General features: G+C 34.9%; 1 long non-coding RNA gene across 2 annotated transcripts in view; it reads right to left on the bottom strand.

Moving 5' to 3' along the window:
* Positions 1–15,212, bottom strand: part of LOC144334859 (uncharacterized) — a 1,627,235-nt gene that overhangs the window by 751,441 nt on the left and 860,582 nt on the right. For both annotated transcript variants that reach the window (XR_013405115.1, XR_013405114.1), the window contains exon 5: positions 12,526–12,567. This is a non-coding gene — a long non-coding RNA (uncharacterized LOC144334859). The remainder of the gene's footprint in view (positions 1–12,525; positions 12,568–15,212) is intronic.

The raw sequence follows: 15,212 nt of genomic DNA, 5'->3' as shown, positions 1-15,212 counted from the left end.
AATTTTGGGGAGATGCACAAGAATCTGCACATTAAACAAGATCTCCAGATGATTCCTATAATGACTCAGGTTTGAGAACCCCAGTGAGATGTTGTATTTTCTGGTTCAGGAGGCAAATGAAAAGAGTAGAGACTGCAGCAGATCAGGAGAAGGAAATGGAACTTCCCAGTGTACCAAGGGGTGATAAATGATCACCTCCCTTTAAAATCAATGAGTATACTAACTTTCGTAGAATTTGGGAAGGAATTATAAATTTTAACGGGAAAAATTGTACTAAAAAGATGGGAAAAAGAAATTAACAGCTTCAATTTGTTGTCTGTTATCAGGGTTAAGGTCTGTTAAGGGTAAATTGTATTTTTGGAAGAATAAGGCAGGGCTCATCAAACTCTTCCTCATTCTTTCTTTCTCAGGCCTTTGGAGGCAAGCTGATCTGTTTAACATTCATAATCAGTTTCATATTTTTCTAAAGGTTTGTGCTTCTAGCAACGACGAAGAAAAATTGGGTAAAATAACAAATATAGTACAGTTGTAATCCATCGCTACTGTTGATATAGCTCCGTTGCTTTGTTTCTGTTAGTAAGGTAGCATATACACATGTGGAAATTTAAGCAATTATATAAAAGAATACAAAGGCAAGCGAAAAACACCTGGGATTCTGATACAGCATAGGAATTACTGCTGTCATTTTGGTAAAAATTCATTTAGACCTACCTACTCATTGTCAAATATTATTCAATTTATATAAAATTATACCTGTACTTAAATTTACATATTTTACATATATAAACATAAAACATAATTTTATGTTTTAAAACATTTTATAGTTTGTTTTTCCATGTAGATGACACTTTAAAAATTTTTATAATCATGAACACCTATCAAGTAGAAAATAATTAGACCTAGGTTAGGGCTGCCGTCAGCTGTTTATCTCCTTCAATTCTTCTATTGAAGAAATGTATTCCCTCTCATAAACCTTTATATTCCTCTTATTTTTAGATTGAGGATATCTGGAAAACTCCCTCCTTCTTTCAACATCTCTTGTTCTAATATCAACCTCAAGCCACTTTAGCAAAAATATGCTGGGGAATGACAGAGATAAACATAAGTTCTAACTCTGAGTCTTCTGGAGCACCAGAGGGTCATGTGAGATTCATTAGCTTCTAAATAAGACAAAGTCTATGGCTTCTCTCTCAGTATTTGCCTATAGTGATGACTTTGATTCACACTTCCTGGAGAGTGCTTTCTAGAACACTAGTTCCTGTGGATTCAACAGAGAGCTACACAAGTTTAACATTGTAACATTTATTTAATTTTTACAATGGTTTGAGTTCATTGTATTCGTTACTTTATTGAATTCTTACAACCACCATATAAGGTCAAAGCCATATCTATCTATATAGAAATAAGTGGGAAACTGAGCCTCAAAGAGGGTAAGCAGAACGTCCACACAATTTATTCAAGTGGAGCAAATTGGGGGTGGCGGTCGGAGGAACCGGAAACAACTGTTCAACGGATACAGAGTTTTCCTTTGGGGTAATGTAAATGTTTTGGAACCGGATACACTTTGTGCATACATTGTGAATGTACTAAATGCCACTGAATTGTTCACTTTAACATGGTTATTTTCATGGTATATGAATTTTACCTCAATAATAAAATTAGTGGAGCAAGCAATTAAAATTAGTAGAGCAAGCAGATTCCAGAGACCACAGTCTTAAAGATTACAAAATCCTGCCTCCCATGTGGTTAAGCTAGCTCCATATTTTTCTAGACTAAACATTGATAACTTTCTACTGCAGAAGTTTTCAATGTCTTTGTTGTGCTGAAAAAACATGCTAGTGGTTTTCCAATTACTTTTTCCGTGGAGCTCATTTCACCTGGAAAGTTTCCACAAGAATGTGTTTCATAAAACACTTTTATAGAATCACTGTTTTCTTCAAACCAATGAAAAGAATGTTTATTACAGAATTATTTTATCTTAGATGGTCTACTTAGTATGACAGTAAAAGTTCCAGGAATTCAGTCCCTATAACAAAGATTGGGCAGTTTACCAAGATTCCCTTTATGACCATTCCTTAGCAGTTGTTCATAATAGAAAGAGTAAAAGTGCAAAGGATGCTAATCAATTTCATCTTTTATTGTCTGCTTGAAAACATTTCATATTTACTCTTCAGTTAAGTTTCATGCAAATAGTAACGCTGCTATGTGCACATAAAGCTATTTAAATTTCATGATAAAACACGGAAGACATAAGGAAGTATACATTGGCATCTGCAATTTTGAACACAGCAGCTTCTGGGCTTAAATAAGTCTTTCATAAGCAACTGAAAACACTAACTTTAAGAATTTGAAAAAAACAAATGGATGTTTTATGTAAATTTTGCAGTATCATTTTTGTTCAGTTATTTTCTCAGTAGAGAAAACAATGATTTCAGAAAAAGTTAAAACACTTGGAAATTCAGAGCAATAATTTATTATAACATAATTATCTCTTATTTGATCAAAACCAACTTATAACCCAATCTTCCTATTCTCTTTTTTATATATTAGCCACTAGAATTTCATAGAAAGGATGTGGGGTTTGGGTTTAGCTAAAACTGAGTTTGCCTGTCATATATTATGCATTCTATTATTCAGTTTCTCATCTAAATATAAGATAGCATATGCCTATCTTATAAAATTTTCAAGAATTCATAAGATATACATGTTAAGCCATTCTTCCAAAAATATGTATATACTTTTAACCATCTTACTCATTATAACTAATAATTTTGACTCTCCTAAGTTTTGCCAGCCTGTCATTATTGACTTTACTTCCTTCTTTGCATATTGTGGAACCTGAGTGAAGCCATTTGCTTGGGGGGGGGGGTTCCTAGAACCCCCAAATCTCTAAATCATAATTATTACCAACTTAGCAGTGCTTACGTTTGGATAGTTCCACTGCCATATCTGCTGGTGAGCCTCTTGCGTTGTTGGGGAAAAGACCCCAAATAATACTGATTGGATGTATTGCACACACATCCTAACACCCACAGGCTGTATTTGAACTGCTCAGTTCTCATGAGTAAAAGTGGCAAAAAAAAAAAAAAAAAAAAAAAAAAAAAAATTGTTTTCTCCCATAGTAGACTTTCTTTTTATTCCTGAACAAAAACATCACGTATTTCCTTATAAGAAAAGAGACATTATTCAATGTAGCTCTCTTACTGCCATTCACTTGCCTTTTGTATATTTTTACTAATGTTTACTTTTAAGGCAATTCTTATTTTATGAAAGCAACACAAACCCATGTACCTTCTCATATGCGAAGACTGTTATATGGCCACCTGTGATGGTGGCTGATAAGGGGTAGGGATGGGTAGGAGAAGGTCAAACCTCAGCCAGCTTTGCCACATTAGGCAACACTACAGAAGTGTCCTCAAGAAGTAATCTGAAGAATCACCAAACGATTGTGAGAGAGGCAGTGTGTGAGCTCCAGGTTATCAGAAAGTACATAAGGCCAAAGATAGAACAGTGGCTACAACCAGCAAAGGAGAGACAGCACCTGGCAAGGAGAGTTACATATGGAAGGACTGTGTCCCGCCTTCCAATTTTGCCCCAACCAAGACAGATAGCAGGGAAGTAGAAAAAGATGTGAGAAAGCAAGGACGCTCCAGAACTTCTTACCATTCCCTCATCGCCACCCACCCCCAAGCCCCATCCCACTACTCCCACCCCACATATATTCAGAGCAACTGGAACATCAAGTTTCTCTTGTGTACAGGCAAGGGGGAAGATCTCTGAATCAAGTATGAGGTAGAAGATTTAAAATAATCAAAACTAATCCTTAACAATAAAAATAAGACACTTTAATAATAAAAAGTGACTGAAAAGCTATAGAATTGTCAAATATGATTAAGGTAGCAAGTATGTTACCCAGTAAGAAAGGAATGTTGTCAGAGAATGGAACGTGGTGTTTAAAGAAAAAAAAGTCATATCATTTTATACCCTCAGGATTTCTGACTTTTTAGCAAACCAATTTGGATGATCCCTATAGTAAAATAATTTTCAAAAATAACCTATTCCTTAATTTCTATCTTTGAGCAAGCGGGTCCCTAGCTCCTTTTTCACAGTCAATGTATTCCTAGCCTGACACCCCTGAGATCCTATAGTAATACACATATGGTCTAGCCTGTGTTCAGTCAGTCTGTACTGGTAATGGTTATATTGGTTATTAAAATATTAAACTACTTATATACCATTGGTAAACTGGCACTGACTGACACAAACCCCATCCCCCAGTGCTCTTGTAGTCTTGGTCTCTCCTCCAGGAGTCCCCATAACCCAGTAATTAAAGTGTTAATGCTAGTACACCCGAGGAGCCTCCCAGTCCCTGCTCCATTGAGTGGACCTCTGTTTGGTTCGCACCAGTGCCTCATTAGTTTTAAATTTTGAGTATACACTTAGTCTGTAATATAAAATTCAGAAAATGACACAAACATCTTCAAATAGTCAAGGTCTGTCTTTTTTTTTTTTTTTTTTTTTTGGAGATGGAGTCTCACTCTTTTACCCAGGCTGAAGTGCAGCGATGTGATCTCGGCTCACTGCAAACTCCATCTCCCAGATTAAAGCAATTCTCTTGCCTCAGCCTCCCAAGTAGCTGAGATTACAGGTGCCCACCACTATGCCCAGCTAAATTTTTGTATTTTTAGTAGAGACGGGGTTTCACCATGTTGGCCAGGCTAGTCTCAAACTCCTGACCTCGTGATTCCCCTGCCTCGGGCTCCCAAAGGGCGGGGATTATAGGCATGAGCCACTGCACCCAGGGGTCTGTCTGAAATAATAAATTGTTACTTTGCCACTGGATCTCCTCTATAAACAAATATACTCTATTCTTTCTATAATTTCAAATACATCTTTCTTTCCTTCTCCTCTAACCTGGTGTTGTACATTTTGCTCATGTTAAACTTCCAGCTTGCCTGCTTAACTAGATTGCCAAGGTTGTCCACCACTAGACATTGTAGATAATGTATTTTCCCTCTGAAGTTTCTCATAGTGTCTTGAGAAGGATCTCGTTACAAAGTGGATATCGCTACCCTATTTCTGTGTGTGATCTGAGTTCTAGATTGTAGCCTCAGCAAGCTTTTCCTGTCTCCCTGGGTCTATGCAACATACCAAAAATACATTTAGTTTTTTTTGTTGTTGTTATTGAAAATATTCATGTGTCTTACCGAAACCACTCAAATGTTGGTAGTATTTAAGGTGTATGGTAGGTGAGAAAACCTTAGTGTTTTATATAAGACAAAGTTCAGAAAATAGAAAAGCATTTATTTACATACAGTAAAATTTTTGAGGGTAAAACATTATTCTGAATTTCAAGGAGACACAAGAGCTTGATATTTTTGCCCTCCAAGATCTGCTCCAATACCTTCTTAACTGTCACACGTTCATAACCTTTATTTCTATCCTTTATTGCTTCTCAGGACTTTGCACTTATATGTACAGCCTCCTGATTGTCTGTCTGGACTTTGAGAGATCTCTTCTTCGCCATCATTTCTACTCAGCTATCACATATATATACACATACACACACACTATATATATACACATACATAGATACATATATACACATATATACATATATATTCAAGCAGTGTTCATATGAGTACTCAAAACTCAGTAGTTTCCTATATATACATACATATATATTCTCATATATACATGTATATATATTCATATATATATTCAAGCACTGTTCATATGAGTACTCAAAACTCAGTAGTTTACAAATAATCTGATTAGAAAATAGATAAACTACATGAAGATTTCACTGAAGAAGATAGATAGATGGCAAGTAACCACATGAAAAGACATTCAACATCAATAGCCATTAGAGAAATGCAAATTAAAAATATTAATACAATGAGATATCAGTATATACCTATCAGAATGGCTAAAATAAGAAACATCAACAACACCAAATGCTGACAGGGATACAGAGAAATGAGATAACTCATGCATTACTGCTAGGAATATAAAATGGTACAGCTACACTGAAAAACAGTTGGGCAGTTTCTTATAAGACTAAACATGTAACTACCATACAATCTAGCAACTGCAGTCTTGGGCATTTATTCCAGAGAAATGAAGACATATTCATATTAAAACATGTATACAAATGTTTATACATTAGTATAACAGACAAAAACTGGAATCAGCCCAGATGTCTTTCAACAGATAAAAAGTTAAACTGTAGCACATACATACAATGGAATGCCACTCAAAAATAAAAATGAACAAACTGATACACGCAACAACTTGGGTGAATCTCCAAAAATTAGGCTAAGCAGAAAAGCCAATCCCAAAAGGTATGATTCCATTTATATATCATTTTAAAAATAACATTTTAGAAATGGAAGACAGAGTAGTGTTTCTAGAAAGTGTTGTTTAAGAAGAGGGTTGGGGTGGGAAAATGCAGGGAGGTGGGTGTAGTTATAAAAAGCCAACCTTTCAAATCCTTGTAGTGTTGGAACTATTGAGTATCTTGACTGTGGGGTAGGATACTTAAACTTACAAGGTAATAGCATTTTATAGAACGTAATAAAGACAAAAATGATTACAATGGGCATGGGGTAAACCTGAACAATTTTGGGGGTTTATCTCAATTTCGATATGCTGGTTGTGATATTGTACTATAGTTTTGCAAAATGTTGCCATTGGGAAAAACTTGGCAAAGTGTACAGACTCTTTTACGTTTAATAACTGCACGTGAATGTAAAATTATCTCAATAAAAATTTCAATGAAATTTAAAAAAAACTATTCATTATCATTCCACCAAATTGGCTTTTTTCCCCCATCTCTGTATTTCTACATAAACTGAAAGGAATTACTTCCAATTGCCTACATCAAAATCTGGGAATTATTCCATGCTCCACCCCTTCCTCTTTATTTTGATCTTTCATGTTTGAAAAACATAATATTTCTATATTCATCGCTTTGGGATATTGGTCTGCTCCGGCTGCCCTAACAAAATACCAAAGACTGAATGACTTAAACATAAATTTATTTTCTCATAATTCTGGAGGATAGAAAGTCCAAGATCAAGTGTGGCAGCACCACCTCCATAGCTGTAGGCCAGGGTCCAAATTCCAAGGCTGTAGGAAACCCCACCCTTACACATCATTCCAGGGCAGTCCTGCCCTCGAGGCTCTGAACAGAGGTTGTCTGACATGTTGAAACTGAAGCAGAAGGCTTGATAACTTCCCTCTTGGAAGAATAGTGAATGTTTGCAGCCAAAAAGCCCTATTGTCCTGTCAAGTCCAAGAAGTCCAACAGCCTTTCTTCATTTTGTCCCATCTTTGTCTCTTCAGTAAAAACTGACAGGATTTCAGCTGGTATAATCCCAAAAGCTCTTTTTGAAGTGACAGTCTAGCCACACTCTTGGTGTTCTCTTCACAGTAGGCTTTCTCTTTTTGGCAATATAAACAGACTGCAAATTTTCCAAATCTTTAAGTTTGGTTCCTTTTCTTTTTGCTTAACAATTTATTATTCAATTCCTCTCTCTCCTCTGACATTTTACTGTAGCAATCAAGAGGGACTAAGCCACTCTTTCAACACTTTGCTTAGAAACCTCCTCAGCTAAACATCTAATTTTATTACTCATAAGTTCCACAAAACACTAGAACACAATTCAGCCAAGTTCTTTGATGTCTTATAACAAGGATTCTCTTTCAGTTTCCACTGACATGATCCTCACTTTTATATAAGACTTTATCAGAACCTCACATATTTCTATCATGCACCTCAGAACTCTTATAACCTTTGTTATCAAGATGCAAAGACACTTCCACATTTTTTTAGGTGTTATTCATAGCAGCACCCTATTTCTTGATGTCAAAGTTTGTCTTAATCAGCTTGGGTTGCCATAACAAAATACCATAGACCAAGTGGCTTAAACAAATAAAATTTATTTCTCATATTTCTGGAGACTGAGAAGTTCAATACCAAGGTGACAACAAGGTAGACTTTATTCTGTAGCTCTTCTCTTGGCTTGTTGGTGGTTGCCATCTTGCTGTGTGTTCACATGATCTCTCCTTTGTGTATACACAGAGATGGAAAGAGAGAAAGATCTCTTCCTCTTCTTATACAGCCACCAGTTCTATCAAATTAGGACCCCACCTTTATGACCTTGCTTAACCTTAATTACATCTTCAAAATCCTGTTTTCAAATATAGTCACATTGGGAATTAGAGATTCAAAATGTGAATTTTAAAGGAACACAATTCTGTCCAAAGCAATTAGTTTCTTCTTTTGCACAACAATTACCACAAATTTAGTAGCATAAAACAATATACATTTATTATCTTACAGTGTCTGTGGTTAGGTCCAGAAACAGCTTAGCTGGGACCTTTGCAAGGCTATAGTCAAAGTGTCAGCTAAGACTAGATTCTTATCTGGAGTCATAGCTGGTAATATATCCACTTCCAAGTTCACTCACATTATTGCCAGAATTTATTTCCTTATATCTGTAGGATTATGGGCCTTGACCTCTTGCTGGTGGTTGACTGAAGGCCACTCTCAACATCTAGGGACCACTCTGATCTCTTAGAGGCAGCCAGTTTCTTGCCTGTGGCCCTCACAACAGACCATCTTACAATATGGTGGGTTACTTCTTCATGGTCAGCAGGAGAGCAGGAATGTATCTACTAACAACATGTGGTCTTATATAACATAACATACCTATGGGATTGTCATTCCATCACCTTTGTATTATAACATGACATATTCACAGGAGTGACATCCTTTACCTTTGCCATAGTCAATTGGTTAGCAGCAAGTCAAAGGTTCTGCCCCAACTCAAGGAGAGGGGATTACACAAAGGTATGCGCATCATCAGGCAAACATTATGGGAGCTGTGTTAGAGGTTATTCAATGAATTAATCATACAAAATGTAAAACACATCAAAGTTTCAAGAAAAAATAGAAAGCACACACATATATATACATGACATAGAGATAATCACTGTTAATAATGATGGGTGTGTTTCTTTTAAGTCTTTTCCTAAGCATTTTCCTGGAACCCTGTCCCCTAACAAAAGCACATCAAGCATATAACTGAATACCCATATGTATCTGTTTTACATAAATATATGTATTAAAAGGGGTATGGTATTATATTGTTAATTCATAATTTGTCCTGTTTTTAAGAACACAGTCTTCTTTTTAAAATCTTCAAAATTATAATTTTAGTAACAGTAAAATATCCCATGTTTTATCAAAATTTATAAAAGCTTCCTTATTGTTTCCCATTATAATGTTATAAGTAACAATATGATAAACACATCATTCATAAATCTTAGCTCTGTAAAAATAACCTAATTATAATCTACATTACCTTCAAGAACAAAGTAGGAGGGCTCAGCTCCCCAACTTCCAATCTGTACACTTACGGCTACTATCATTGTTTTGACTTCAGACAACAGATTCCTTATCTCACTGCCCTTCCTCTTTTTAGATAAATTGCATTAACAAGTTTATTAACCCCCTAAGAACTTTAATTCCTTTTATCATATCACAGAATGAATTGAAAATTATATATTTTTAAATAGATACAATCACATTTAAATATTATGCATTCTTGACAACCGCTCACCATCATGCCTCTATGTAAGACTGATATCTGGCCAATTCCTCATCATTTTTTAAAATACATGAGGTGTCAACCCCTCCAAGAAGCCAGATTGATTAAAATTTATTTTATATTTGCACAACCCCCATCCCATGAGCACCTCTCCATTGTAGCATATTATCATATTGTGTTAAAAATAATGTATTTACATGTCTCTTCCCATCTAAGATTATAACTCCCATGAAGGCAAAGAATATATCTGTTTCTTCTTTGTACTCTTAGCACCTAATGCTATATGACACATATTTATTTATTAATGAGAGTTGAAACAAACATTTGAACTAAAATATTACGGGCATGCTATGGAGGTATAATTTTTTCCAATCCATCTACATTTTATAATGTGGTGTTCCATCTTTGATGATACTAACGAAACCTAAAATTAAATCAAATGCATTCAAAACGTTCTTGTGCAACATGAAGACCCTTTATGTATTACATATAACTCTTAAAAACCATTGCCCCACTTCAAACAAGAGTGCCCACCTAAAAAGATAAAGACAAATAATATCACATGTGCTTACATAACTCAAAAGTTACAAATGTATATTAGAGTCATTCCTCTTCTATTAATAGGATAAAGGAGAGGATTATTAAGAAGTTTAAAACAAAATCCAACTAATTACAGAAGTGGAAAAAAGTAAAATAATATTTATTAGATGTTTATTATATAACAGATATAGGAAATGCTTTAGACTAATTGTATCATTTTAATGCCTCCACAACCCCTGTGATAATTCATTTTATATCTTAGGTAGCTTCTCCAGGATTTCACAGCTAGTAAGTGACAGACTCATCCTTCAAACCCAGGAAGGTCCAATTTCAAAGTCATGATCCCCCCAATTGCCTCAAAGTGTAAGAACACCTAGGAAATGTTCTAGTTTTCAATGCATTATCAGAAATGCCATTCTCTGGAATATCAGGAGAAAAGAGTAGTAATGACTAACAGCAGGCTCGAGGTTGAAGCTGCACATCCATGGGAAACTGAGATTATTTGCATTGTGTATGTTTGATTTAGTCTCTGCCAAATGTCATGCCAAAGCCTTGACACAACAGAGATTTGTGCCTGGAGCCATTCATTCCCTGTCTGGCAGTGCACGTCAGCTGGCTTATTTTCTTTGGATATTCTAAAGTCACATTAGTCTCTTTACAGACATGGAAAATGACCAAAAAATTACATGAAAAATAGTGGCAAGAAAATAGCTGGGAGAGTTTTCCATTTTATTATCTCAGAAAATTATTGACATAAGCATTTATAGGATGCTTCCTTTTCTCATATGAGTAAGACTGCAGAAGACATACAGTATGTTTTGGGCCAAACTAAAAATATGAATATGTACATATAACTGTATTTCCCAAAGCATTACGTTTGCATGATATAGAACAGGTATCAATCACTAATGATAATATATATACCTACATTTTTCTTATAACCACAAACCAATGATGCCCAACTTTTACTTCAATATAAAATTACTCTAATACAGGGAAAAATAAAGAACAATGACTCATCAAGTCATGTGTGGGGTTGGAAGAACCTTGAATAGGATAGCTGATCTAGAGAAGTTTTAGAGGAACCATGGTCAAACATTGTGAATCTATTCAATATTTAAATATCTCTAGAAAAATGATAACTAACCTTCTCCCACTACCTAATCCTGAAGCTTACATAAATTTTTATTTATTTATTTATTTATTTATTTATTTATTTATTTATTTAGAGACAGAGTCTGACTCTGTTGCCCAGGCTGGAGTGCAGTGGCACGATGTTGGTTCACTGCAAGTTCCACCTCCCGGGTTCACTCCATTCTCCTGTCTCAGCCTCCCGAGTAGCTGGGACTACAGGCACCCACCAGAATACCCGGCTAATTTTTTGTATTTGTAGTAGAGACGGGGTTTCACCGTGTTAGCCAGTATGGTCGCTGTCTCCTGACCATGTGACAGCGCCTCGGCCACCCAAAGTGCTGGGATTACAGGCGTGAGCCACCACCCCCAGCCCATAGATTCTTTATGTGTTAGTTCAAGCAATTTTTCTCTTGTTAATTTCTCTTTAGAGAAGGCCTGATAATTAATAGCTCCTGTATGTGATATTTATTTCATCAGTTGTCATCCTCCTTCACCATTGTCCTCAGGAATCTTAGTTCCCTTACTCAGTACTCCCAGGTTTTCCTCTATGTAACGTTTATTCATCTTATACATTTTCTTGCAACTCTCTCTTAGAATTCAGTTATAGTTCATGATCTTTTTAATCATCTTTAATAACATCTTTTTTCATGATAGCATTCCAGTTTGAAATAACAGGCATCCTGTATTAACCTTGAACTATTCCCCCTATCTTTCATGTAGTACATTTATATACTGTTTACTGAGCTGTTAATGTGTTTATTTTCCTAATTCCTTCCTCTTTTTAAATTGGTTTTAATTCTAAATGTATTTATCTATTTGCTCCCCCAAAACCTAAATATTTTTAGGTAGTTCGTGTCTGATAATCTAACTTACATATGTCCCATTTCAATAATTTCATCATCAGAGTCACTAAAGACATGTTAAACATCTTCCATCAACCTTTGAATAGTTCCATTATTTAACTTGCAAGGGCATTAGTGTTAACAGTTCTTTTAATATAGATTGTATGGATTAAGGCTTTCTGTATGCAGGCAATGGTATATACTTAATAACCAGAGTTCTAATTCTGATATTTTCTCACTATTACATATTACCAGACAAAAAGTGCATGTCCCATGATATAAACATGAACTATAATACCATATTTCTAAGCATGCAACAGTAATATAATTGTCATAATATTTTTATACTTTATTTATGGAGAAAGTTTGAAATCTATTTTAAATATACTCACCTTTGTCCAAGGCACATTCTGCTGTGGTCTCAGGACAGAAACCTAATATAAAAGAAAGAATATTTCTATCAATAGATTTAGTAAATACATATATTGAGAAATACCAATATATAAAATTAAATAAGAACAAGTTTTAAAACTCAATCATTGCTCATATTGTGTATCTTTCCATTAATTGTAAAAAGTCTTATCTTTTTTCTTTTTTAATTAAAGCTCATTAAGACAAAAAAGACAGAAGGCAAATATTCTGTAATACTTCACAATTTGAACCCAAAGGACTTCTGTTCCTTTACGTCTTAAAATAAACTTTCCTGGAAAGAATTATAGAAAGAAAGTATAGAGATATCCATTTTATGCAAAAAATCAAACTTATCACTTTTCAAAAATGCTACATGAATTATTAGATTTAAATCAGAAAGATGAAGAATCAGGTTAAATAGATTTTATAATAAAAGCATTATAATGATTGTTCATCACAAAGTGGCAGTGAAGCACTAATTTAAGCTAACACAGATACACTTTTATAGCAATAATGTTTCAAAAACTTTCAGGCAATGAATCTAGAATGAAGGCATAGATAATAGATTTAAATATGTTCAATGAACTTCAGTAGTTTAAATATCAAAACAGAAAACAGAATTGCTGAACTAAAGCCCCAAATTTCTATTATTTCTAGCTTATTATTCTATTAGATGCACTGCCACATTTATAAATATGTTCAGAAACTCACCTACCTAAAGGCACAGATTATCTAAATCTGAGAACTCACATTGCAAATGTGATAAATCTAATTATAAGAATTTCAATTAAATGTAGAAGGAAAAAACCACTAACTTTGTTCATATGTTCTGGCATTCTAGCTGCCTAAAATTTCCAGATGTAAGAAAAAGATCAGAAAAAAAAAAATCTATCTTGTGATCTCTACCACTATTTTGGGGTAAAAATTTTACCATGAATGAAAAATAACACCCATTAAAAAGTAGAAGTATAAGCAATTTTCTTCCATATTTAATATTCTCCAACTCAAAGAATTTTAGTTCCAGAAGAAACGTAACTGGATCATCAAGTAAACTGGATTCAGACTTATGATTTAAGGGGTTGTTATTTTTATATGAAGATGCCTGTGGAGCTACTGGGTGATGGAAGGAAATCAGGTCACTGTATGTTCCAGAATGCTCCCTAAGCTATCGCCGAAACAGCGCAAAATACAAGTGCATCCACACATACACCATCACTTAGATCATATACTATTTAGCAACAGGATATTGTTGCTTAAAATACATTTACGTGCGTGGTTTTATACATATATAACCCCCCCTTAGGTCAACTTCTTTATTTGATGGCCAGAACTAGTCTTTTCCACACCTCCTAGATTTTATTTGAATCTTGGTTCCTTGGATAGCTAGTCAGCCCAGACTGTAAACTATTTATGTACCCACTCTGAGACTTGAATTTTTACAATGGAGTGGTTGTAAAGATTAAACGAGTCATTACAAATAAATTGCTTAGAACAGTTTTGGGGCCATAGTAAGTGATTAATAAATATTAGCTAGTAAAACTATAAACATTTGAAAAATATTAAATAATTTTGATATTTTAAATATACTTATGTCTTATTCATAACTGATATTTCTACTTTACCACCTGCCAGTGTCAAAACCTTAGTTTGTGTTTCATTTCTTCTATTATGTTCAAAATAATTGAGAAACACAAGTATGGATGATAAACTTTATTCATGAATTTTGCATCAGAGTAATCAAAGTAAACATGGCGGTACTTTTTTTTTTTGGCAGGGATGAAATGAGGCATTTTAAATCCATCCTAATAGCTATAATTTTATGTTCTATGCTTACATGTAGTCTGGCATGACTACAGAAACAGAAAATCTCCTTAAATGACAAGGAAACAAAGTTTTCCACAGGTCAAATAAGAATCCAGTTGTCTAGTAGCCATGAAAATAAAAGTATGAGGTCAAGGTATTGCTTAAACCTCTGAATAGTCAGCATTGCTGCCAGGCTATGATGAATTTATCACAGAGAAACATGGTGCTAATGTAATCAGGGTTGAGCTTAAAGAGAAGACAGGCCGGCCGTGGTGGCTCACGCCTGTAATCCCAGCACTTTGGGAGGCTGAGACAGGCAGATCACAAAGTCAGGAGATCGAGACCATCCTGGCCAACATGGTGAAACCCTGTCTCTACTAAAAACACAAAAAAATTAGCCAGGCGTAGTGGCGGGCACCTGTAGTCCCAGCTACTCAGGAGGTTGAGGCAGGAGAATGGCATGAACCCGGGAGGTAGTGAGCCAAGATCATGCCACTGCACTCCAGCCCGGGCGACTGAGTGAGACTGTCTCAAAAAAAAAAAAAAAAAAAAGTAAACAGACAAACTTCAGTTTGTAACATGCACATCTCTCTACTCATTAGGAATAGCCTGGGCATTATAATCGGATTAAGGTTACATGTTCTGATTTTTCTGATAGGCACATACACCCTAGGATGGGAATAAGTTACAGAAAGAAGGAAAGGAGTGATATTTACTATTTAAGATTGGTTTAATTTAACTTTAATATAGGCTAATGTTAGGAGGAAATAAGACTTCAGAAAACAAAAAGAGAAAATGAACAAAATAACAACAACAAAGAAAAGAAAAATAAAACAACTATGAGCTTAATAAGAAAAGTTCTGAA

Source organism: Macaca mulatta, chromosome 15 (assembly GCF_049350105.2).
Source record: "Macaca mulatta isolate MMU2019108-1 chromosome 15, T2T-MMU8v2.0, whole genome shotgun sequence".
Lineage (NCBI taxonomy): Eukaryota > Metazoa > Chordata > Mammalia > Primates > Cercopithecidae > Macaca > Macaca mulatta.
This window is presented reverse-complemented; position numbering and strand designations above follow the sequence as displayed.